The sequence below is a fragment of the Taudactylus pleione genome, unplaced genomic scaffold (genome assembly GCF_031769625.1).
Source record: "Taudactylus pleione unplaced genomic scaffold, aTauple2 ptg000201l, whole genome shotgun sequence".
Taxonomy (NCBI): Eukaryota; Metazoa; Chordata; class Amphibia; order Anura; family Myobatrachidae; genus Taudactylus; species Taudactylus pleione.
The window spans coordinates 38,897,501-38,908,186 of record NW_028284603.1 but is presented as its reverse complement, the minus strand read 5'-3'; the positions used below and the strand labels follow the sequence as shown (position 1 = coordinate 38,908,186).

At 34.2% G+C, this 10,686-nt stretch overlaps 1 protein-coding gene across 1 annotated transcript in view; it reads left to right on the top strand.

Annotated features, from left to right (window-relative positions):
* The first annotated feature begins 10,665 nt into the window (after positions 1 to 10,665).
* The window catches only part of PAX1 (paired box 1), a 10,536-nt gene continuing 10,515 nt past the window's right edge, over positions 10,666 to 10,686 (top strand). The window contains exon 1 of the mRNA XM_088477565.1: positions 10,666 to 10,686. This exon is cut by the window's right edge and continues 193 nt beyond it. The gene's annotated coding sequence lies outside the window, so the exon portion shown is untranslated.

The following is a 10,686-nucleotide window of genomic DNA, read 5'->3' as shown; positions in this document are numbered from 1 at the left end:
GAGAAATAAAGAGAGAGATATAGAGAGAGAGAGATAGAGAGAGAGAGAGAGAGAGAGAGAAAGACAGAGAGTGAAACAAAAAGCAGATAGAAAGTGAGACATGAGGGAGAAAGCTAAACACAGATAGAGAGAAAATAAGACAGAGAGACAGAGTGAAAAATGAGAAATGACAAACAGTGAGAATGGTCACTAGCTGATGTCATTGGGAACTTCTGTCAGAGGAAAATATTTATTCCTATAGAAAGTAGAACTATCTGCATTTAGAAATGTTTGTGTTGTGAAATACAGTGTAAAACCTTAATCACAATTTTTTTTCTTAGCGTTTTAAAAGTCCCAGTTCGAGAGCACAAAACAAATATGTTAGTTATAAATGTATAAATGTTACCTAAATTATACACATTGTTACTCTGGCCCTGCACTTAGTCTAGTGTCACCCCATACAAAGTGGTAGAATAGGTCAATGTGTAGCCAGCATAGTATGGCTATATATATATATATATATATATTATTAATAATCCCCCTAGTGTGGAAATAATAAACTGCATCTGCTGTGCCTTACAAATCATTCTCATCAATGCATCCTCAAAGGCTGGAGAGCAAAATTTCCGTGTATGGGAGTTATCATTTTAATTTGTTTATTTTTTATCCATTTAAATTATGCAAACAATATAACTGGCAAATGAATGAGCTTAATGACAGTCGGTTGATATTTTCATGCCTTTCATATCCCCTGATAAGTATTCTCTTTGCACAGCAGGATACACAAGCACTTGGTTTCCTGCACATAATTTAGTGTTAGAGAGCTACCTGTCACGCACACTTGGGCAAGTTGTTTACTCTCTTCGCTCAATAGACAGGAAACTCCCTACCCAATACTCCTTTGTGAAGATATGGATCTAGGACAGATCCATTGAAACCCTTTGATTTCAGAATGCCCAGTAGCTTATTGTGCCAAACTGAGGACAGAAATTACAACAAATGGTTAATTACATGGACATTTTGTAAGCTTCCATTTATATGTATTCAGTGAGTGTACATTTCTTAATTCTTTAAAAGTTAAAAGGTAGTAGCATACACATGAAATACTAGAAATACTAATAATTACTTCAAAATGAGACTCTAAAATGAGATGAAACTGCTAAATTTTGCCTGGCATAAAAAGCATAAGATATAATTTAAAAAAATATGTATAAGTGCATATAGGTGTCTATGTAATACAAATGTATGTACCTGCTTAGCCATTAAAAACTGTGTAACTATAAATGCAAACACTTATAATGAAATTCAGTCACTTAATCTCACATATAAGATAAAGTTATGTAATATTACTTTTATTAATGTCTGTCTTTTTATTTTTTAATGTCAGCATTTAAAGCCTCATAGTTTTAGACAGTTTTTTGTCATGTCCATAAATGCCACTACATCAGGGGAAAATTCAGTTCAGCACAATGGCTGCAAAGGCTTTATGAAAGGCCGGACATAAATAGTATCGCTAATTTACAACCACACCCCATAGACAGGTGCAGGAAAATTGGTGATGTTTGGCTACTCTAATGTACGGTGGTGTGCGCTGCTGAATCAATCAGTCAAGTATAATTTAGAAATATATATATATAGTATATAGATGTGTGGGTATATATATGTGTGTGTATATATATATATATATATATATATATATACAAAACACTCAAACACACATACAGTATATACACATACTGGGCACACTGCCGAATGACGGGGGGGAGTTGCAGGGACTGATGGGGAAAGATCTATGGCTTGCTCTCTACAGTGCGATGCTGTAGGAGTTGTGCATTAACAGCGAAGATAATTGCGTTATCTTCTCATTTAAGCCTTTCCCACTTAGCTATAATATTTAAAACATGGATATATTTTAGTTTCCACATGATGTACAGTAAGTAACAAATGTTGCTTGCTAAATAGGCCCCATGCCTTCCTATGACAGTAGAACTATTTGTATCTGAGGCCTATATGCCTTTTAGGAAACTTAACACCTACACACCATTTGGTAAAGCTAGTGTTATGCTTATGTGTCCTACTGTACCATGCCTGTGTCTGAACTTCTACATTTAGTAATACTGGTTTGGAACTTCCTATAACAACAATAAAACATATGCATTATTCTTTTTTCATATTACAAAAAATCTAAATCAGTGTCCTACCTCTTCAGAAACTTTCAAGTGACAATATTTATGAATTAATTAATTTATTTATTTATTTATTGTATAAAACGCACCAATACAATGGTTATGTTTGAGTGAGAAGAGTCATTTCGGTTGCCACTTTTTAGGAATGAGAATGGCTCACACTTCCAACTTCTTTTTCATCCTATCATTTCAAATTATTCTATCTTTCCTCCTTTAAGAAAAATGTATTAAAAATTAGAATGTGTTTGTACATTAAAGTGTAAATGTTAAACAGTATTTGTAACTAAAAGGCATAACACAGTGTGTTCAGGTAGTTCAAAAATGTATTTGTGTCTTCTGTGTATATGTTAGTGATAAATATTTGAATCTATTAAGAGCCAAAAAATATACTACAGGAACAACAGTGACTAGAAGTGTAAGTTGTCTGAATATATCAAAATAAGTAATTTAGTAAAATATGTTTGAAGGTGAATAGTATACACCAGTAATGAGGAAAGTACATGCACCTTAGGGATGATATAAGTTGTTACCAACCTTAATAAATCTAATTTCTCAACCCACAGTCAAAAAGTTTAGGAATATTTTATTTTTATAATATTGAGAGATTGTTTTGTTATCTGATTGGCTTTTTCATAAGAGCACAGATATAACCGGCTTAGGAGAATACATACATCTCAACTCCTTATTAAATCACTCTGCAATGCAGGTGATAGAGTTCTATATTCTCCCTGAGCTTGCGTGTGTTTCCTTCGGGTGCTCCGGTTTCCTCCCACACTGCAAAACTATACCAGTAAGTTAATTGGCTCCCAACAAAAATTAACCCTAGTGTGTATGTGTGTGTACATGTGATAGGGAATATAGGGGTCTATTTACTAAGCTGTGTTAAGAGATAAAGTGAATGGTGATAAGGTACCAGCGAATCAGCTCCTAACTGCCATGTCACAGGCTGTGTTTGAAAAATTGCAGTTAGGAGCTGATTGGCTGGTACCTTACCTCCGTTCACTTTATCTCCTAAGCTTAGTAAATAGACCTCAGAGACTGTAAGTTCCGCTGGGGCAGGGACTGATGTGAATGGACAAATATTCTCTGTAAAGCGCAGCGGAATATGTGTGCTCTATATAAATAACTGGTAATAAATAAATAAATAGATATCTGCTTTCACAATTCTCTGTTCACCTGTGTTGGTAATAGAGATGTTTTGGTAAAACCACCCTCAAGTGTTTTGGTTTGGTTTTGGGTTTGGATTGCCTTTAAAATGTATAAAAACAGCTAAAATCATATAACTTGGACCTGTATTTGTTCCTATAGTATTTTTAACATCAATAACATTTATTTCCAGTCAATTTTGTCCATCTCACAGCACCCGAAATCATGAGAGAGGGATTTAAATGCAATATAAAGTACACAAGATCTGTTTTTTAAATCTGGGTTCCAACCTTGGTGAGAAGAACCGAATTGGGACTCAGTTCTACTAAGAACCCCAAAGTTCGGGTGTGCTCAGTAACTTGTTAAATGGCTACTGAAGATATTAATATTATATATAAATATGCTCACAAATCTTCTGCAAATACAAGTGTATTAATTCACAGGTGATTTTAGGATCTTATGAAGAGTTTTGTGACATTTTGCAAATAAATTTGCCAATAAGAAACTGACAATTAGACTAATAAGTAACAAATCATCCCTCTGTATCCAAAGGCATAATCAAACTTGTATCCAATTACATAATTATGTAAAGTGTTAATTTGTAGCCCCTATATATATATATGTATACATATATATATAGTTATGATTTTGTATGAAAGTATAGAAATCAAAATCGATTTATAAACTTTCTACATGATGTATCTATAAGTGAATAAGTCAATAGTAGTTTTTTTAGTAGCATGTGAAATATATAAAAACTTATTTTCAGACTTTTTAAGCTTAACTACTACAAATAGCTTAATTACTATGGCGTTATAACTGCACTAAAATGCAATAACTAATACAGTTAATTATAACACATACACCATTGCCTGTTATCATTATATCATCACAAGCTGCCAAATAACTAACAAATAAAACAGACAAATTGCCTTAAACAAAAATGTTTAAATATGTTCATTCTGATCATGCAGAGAATTGTCTGAGTTGTACCCATGATGCACTATAGAGAGGTTTTGTTCCCAGTGTGATAAACCCTTTCTTGCCTATACTTTGTAATATGTGCTGTGTGTGTTGAGAGGTAGATTTATTTGCTACCCCTATTGAACTGGAACAAACTATGAAATAATACATCCATCAAGTGTCACCTTGTGACCCCAGGTGCAGAAATACACCGGGCACTGAATAATACAGCTCCATTAAACCGACTTTCATCGTTTGAAGAAGAAAAGTGTTCTTCTAGGATTGTGTCTGTAACTCAGATAGCAGTGATATGTGACGTGTGTGTTGTGAGTGTGGTGTGTTGTGTGTGGTTTGTGTTCTTGCTGTATCGGCCATTGCATCTCAACCAGAGGAACCGCGCTCCTTCACTACAGCTGGTTGCACTTAAGTGAGCGCTGATAACCTGTGTTATAGGACACAATGCAATGGCAGCCGGCATAAGCTAATATTCACTGCAGACAAAATAAGCGTATAAGAGCTAAATCTATACAGGGAATATGAAGGGTCCTAAGATACTGATTCTTCTAGAGATCTCTTTCTATTTACTTTCTGCACTGGTGACAGAACGTACTTTATATTATAGAGCTTTTATAATTTACTGTACTGTACTGAATCTTTATAGTAAAGATAGAGAAAGTGTGTCTTACATATTATTGTCGAACCAGAAGTACCAGCATGGCATATAGTACAACAATAGCTGGAAAAACACACGTCTACGTCTGCTTTAGTTAAAACATTGATAGATAGATAGATAGATAGATAGATAGATAGATAGATAGATAGATAGATAGATAGATCTATATATAATGCATGGTGTTTTCATGCAGTATAGTATATATAATTTGAATGCAGTGAGACAACATAACTATTATCATGCATAGTTTATTTATAATATAAAATAACAACCTCTAACATTTAAATGTCAGTCCTATGGGCTTTTCTAACAAGGGTCGTTTATATGATTTTTTTTTTCATCGGTAATATTAAGCTTTAATGTAGCTTTGAAGCTGTGGTGAGATATGACATGTGGGTAAGCAAAGCATTCTCCTTCTGCTAAACTGGTGCACCCTACAACTCCCAGCGTCTTAACCATGTCTAATTTATTCCATACTGGCCTATGAGATCACAAACTCGCAAACACTAAATCAAAAGCTGAGGCAAGATAGGTCTACAATAAAACCAAAGGGCCCAAGAACACAAGAAAATTAAAACCATCTCGGAGGGTCAATTCACTCTAGACATTTGGACGATGGATAAGCTATAATGCCAAATAATTCGGTTCAACTGTAACAAACCTCAAGTTGTAATTAATGTGGATGGCTTGCGGTAATGAATAATACGGCTGATAATACAATGATTGAAGGTCTGTCTATCCAGCATGCTAATAACTATACTAGCAAACATTCACGGTAGTGACTCTCATAACCGCAGATACGTACAGAATTTAATATTTGTACCGAAATGACAAACATATACAGTAAAATGACTGTCTAGTATAACAGTATGAATTGATATACATGTTGATATTTTGTAAATATGCTTGGGTATTTGAAGTGATATCTAATAACAAGCTACCGATATAAATGAATGAAGAGTATTGAAGTGTTTATTTTTTATTGAACTATTTTCTTCTCTAAAAAGTATTGTAGTTTATCAAAAGCTTTAAATAAGTGTATATTAACTAATTATGTGCTATCTTGACTAATTAGAAATAACGTTTAGCTTTCGAAAATTTATTTTAGACGAGCGTTTGCTGTCTTTAGAGTGTCCCATCCCCCTGTGAAAATGGACAGGCCAGGTTATCGGATTACCTGATTATTTCCGTTTTGCAATAGCAGGTGTAGAGGACACTGTGGAGAGAGGCTAGTTACAGAAGAAGAAATAAGATGGACTAATATATAGTGTCATAATAAATTGCATCAATATTTATGTGCATAGGGGCAAAAAAATATTAAAGTCTCTTTTTGTAGTGAGGCAATATGTGACAGGGCATTCTGGGTTTAGTAGTTCCTCAACAGCTTGAGTGTCACTTCAATATCTGGTTAAGCTGCTGCATGCTAGGTCTTAAAATATTACAGACAATAGACAGCTGTCAAATTGCTGCTATTATTATAATATGGCAATAGAAGCTACAGCAAGTGCACATGTCTAGTGCTATTAAGGCTTTTATTGGACCCACATCCAGTTTTGTACAAAACAAGCTGTGCCACATTTTACAACTTATTTCATATTTTGCATTTCCTCAATATTAAAATTGTAGACCTTGTTAAAAGTTTACCATATGTTTATAGTCTCTATGGCAGAGATAGACTAATAAATATATAAATCTGCTTTGCAAATGTTAGGCTTGGAACATCCTCAGTCCTGTTTATGGCTGCAGTCAGTGATTATAATAGGGAACATACACATAAGTTAAAAATATACAAGGCAGGGCAGAGAACATGATTAGTTCTCCAGCATGGATTGCTCAGGAGTGATTTATCGATTTAATAACTTGCGATGAATCCAGCTCAGATTGCCAGTGAGAGGGAATAAGGATTCGGGGTCTCTGGGGATACAGTGCTGGGCTGACAGGGCTTCCACGTCTTGCTGACACATTGTTTGATTCGGGTAACTAGAGACATTGCATTTATATTTACAAGATGTGCTATCCACACATTGGATGTCACTAAATGCTCTCTCCTGGCTGTATTACCTTCAGTCAATCAGGTAAAGACAGAACAAATATTTGCTTAGTATTAATGAGTCATATTTTTGGAACATTTCTGGGCATTGAGATCGCGTTAGCCAAGTATCAAGTATTGCTTCATATAAGCTGAGATGTTTTGTGTGTATATAGATACTCAGACAAACATACACAATTATATATACACTGTAGGCGTGTGAGAGAGAGTCATAGTGATGATGTGGATAGAACATATCTATCTATCTATCTATCTATCTATCTATCTATCTATCTATCTATCTATCTATTTCTCTTTATCTATCTAATGTATGTATTACTACAGCATTTTTTATCATCACTGATTGTACACATATATATCAACTCATACATACTATATATATATATATATATATATATGTACATGGGTGTGCGTGTGTCTCTATGCGCCCACATATATAAACATACATCCACATTATACACATATTTCCTGTTATATGTACATGTATGAATAAATGTGTAACAATAAGGTGAATGTTAAAATCATACACATATGTGTGTATGGTTGTCTGTATATATATATATATATATATATATATATATATATACATATATATATATATGTGAATCGTAATTACCTGTGTAGCATATATTTGTACCTGAAACACCTGCTGTAAGTCTACCTTTCACACTGATCGTCACATTTGCCTGTTCGCACACTCGAATCTGCATGTGAGGGGTTTTTGTTTTCATGAAAGCTCCCAATTAATAGACGTCACCGACATAATATGTCTTCCCGCATCATACCAGGATTTTAGGTGAAAAGAAAATGTCACTCGAAAAAAAAGCAAATATCAATGTAGTGTAAATTTAGAAACGTGTGATATAAATCGACGCCTTGTACACAGTTGTACTACAGTGTAACTAATTCTCTCTCTCTCTCTCTCCCTTCTTCTCTCTCATTAATATACCAAACTCGATTTCAAATACTAAACTATACCATAGCCTGTAAACAATGTTTCTATATAGAGTATATGCCTCTCATCTGTCATCTCCCAATATGCATGAACAAATCCTGTCCATTCCTTTATGCATGTTAGCAGAATTTAGTTGTAGTAAAAGGAATCAGAGTAATAAGTATCTACTATTTCCTTACATGCCAGGTCCCTCCTAGTAGTGTACAGTCTTCTCCTTACCTTGGTTCTGTGTCTTTCCTGTGTTTTCCCTCACAGAACACAATATAATGTCTTTCTTAATAAAGAAAAAAAATAACCTGGATCCTCTTTATACTTAAAAACCCGCAATGCAATAGATTGGCAACAGAGGGCGCCATGCTATTTACTTTCCATTCTATACCCAGTGTGTGGAGATCGTAATTGTGCAGCACAGACAATGTCATTTACTACAGTATCTGCTATACTGTTTGATTTCTGGGCACTGAGCAGGATGCCAGCAATAAAGTCATGTGTGCCATCCCTTACACTACTTGCTTGTAGTATTGTACTTATTTACTTGAGTTTGGCTCTTGTAGATATAAAATCACTCATTAGAACGTACATTGCGCCTTCCCTCACCCACCAAACGCTATTTTATATTGAATTCTTGTTTAACACTATTGATGGGTGCAGCTAATTGCATGACACGTTAATTACCAATGGGCTTAAGGGCTACCTTAGACCTAATTCGCTTTGCTACCAATATAAGACTACCATCATCCCATAACACATCCTCGCTATCAATGTTTATATTGTGCTAAACAACAAGCTTTACAAAGCAAATTTTAATAAATTATATCACACTTTCTATATTGGCTATACGCACTGTAATACATAGCTACATAACATGGAAATCACCGAAATAACAAATCTGTATTCATTCATTAATATTACTATGCTACAGTTTAGTTTTGCATGACTATGATTTTCTTGTACCATAAAATTTTATTAACACATTAAAATAATATAAAAGCCAAAATAATGTCCTTATCCTAAACACCATAATGACAAAAATATTGTAGTCATGGCATTACATAAATGTATTTGAATGAAAAAAAAATATATAAAAAAAAACAAATTGCGTTATGCATGAAGGATAATGAGTATACCGTATATTATATATACAATTACTATAGTTGTACTGATGGTGAATGGCAGGACTGTCAGTAAATTACAAGAAATAGACACATTATAATTAACAATTGCAATTATGAATTTATGTTGTATCTGTGTAAATCAGCAAACATTAGACAACTGTAATTGTACATGTCACTAATGCACTACCATGTAGTGAGCTGTTAGCAATATACCATGTTCACTATTGTAACTTACAAAGAAAGTTGCTTATATGTATAAAATTGGGTTTACTTGTGGGCAGATTCCCCAGCTACTTACACTTCATAAATCTAGGTTAACAAAGCTTAAAAATTATCTGATCAATATTGTATAATGTTAAACATTCCACATGTTTAGAAACTGATATATATAGTTATATACTTTACAAGAGCATATAAATAATACCCACTTGCCACCTGATCTGTGTAAACATCCTACCTGTAGTGTTTGTTATCTGGTGTTATCTGATTAGGATAAACCCCTAGATGGATGCGTGGGAAAATTGAGTATCTGGTATTCGGATCAAAAACATTTGCTACAGCAGTATACACTGTATATATATATATATATATATATATATATATATATACATACAGTATATATATATATATACTGCATGTGTTCCTCCGGCACTCTGATACCGTGGAGCATATAGCCCAACTTGCTCTCTGCCCACCTCGTGGGTTAAATGCCCCCACTCCATATAATCCACAAATATATATATACAACATGACCTGAGGAAGGGGTGTCAGCCCCGAAACGTTGAATCACACTTTGCACCGAATAAATCCCTCTGGTGAGGGTTTAAGCATTATAAATGTCTGAGCGCCTCCCGTGTTTGTGGAATATATATATATATATATATATATATATATTTAGGTGAATTTCACGCAATACATGTGCTTTCACCATGTTCCCATAAAATGAACGTTTGCTAAAAGAGCTGCTATTCCTGCTTTTCACTGTATTTTAACAGGTGCCATCCAGCTGAATTATTTAGCACTAAATGAAACTATTTTTTAAAAAAAAAAAAGATTCTTTCACTTCTGCAAGCCTTCATTTGCAATTCAAAGAGCATATACAATCTAACGATTTCCAGATGACAGCACAATTTTGAAAGCAACAAAAATGTACTTTGTAAACTGTGTGAATACAAAATGTATGTTAGAGATGAAGGTCAAAAAAAGATCAGTGTCAATTATTTTACCAGCTCAGTAAAGAAAAAAAATTACTCGACTGGTGTCTGGGCTTTAAAAGAAAATAGTCTTGAAAAGAGAAATGATGGATAGGACTGCCATGGATGTATAGAAGGCTTTAAAGATGGCAGTTAGTGTTGTTTTAGGATGAGTAGATTGAGACATTCCAGCAAAAGAGAGAGCTAGGGTTACATTACACCGGAATGGGTAAAATGGACTGGGAAGAATATCTCTGCCTATTTAAGATGACGGGAACCAATGAAATGTCCCCAGTAGCTTTTCCAGCCTTACCACCAAGATTGACGTGAAAGACACGTCAAACTGATCAGAGCAAACTCCACTCAGATAACTGCAGTAATTATCTTTAATCGGATGAGGATCACTTTCTGCTTTTGTCCCCCTGC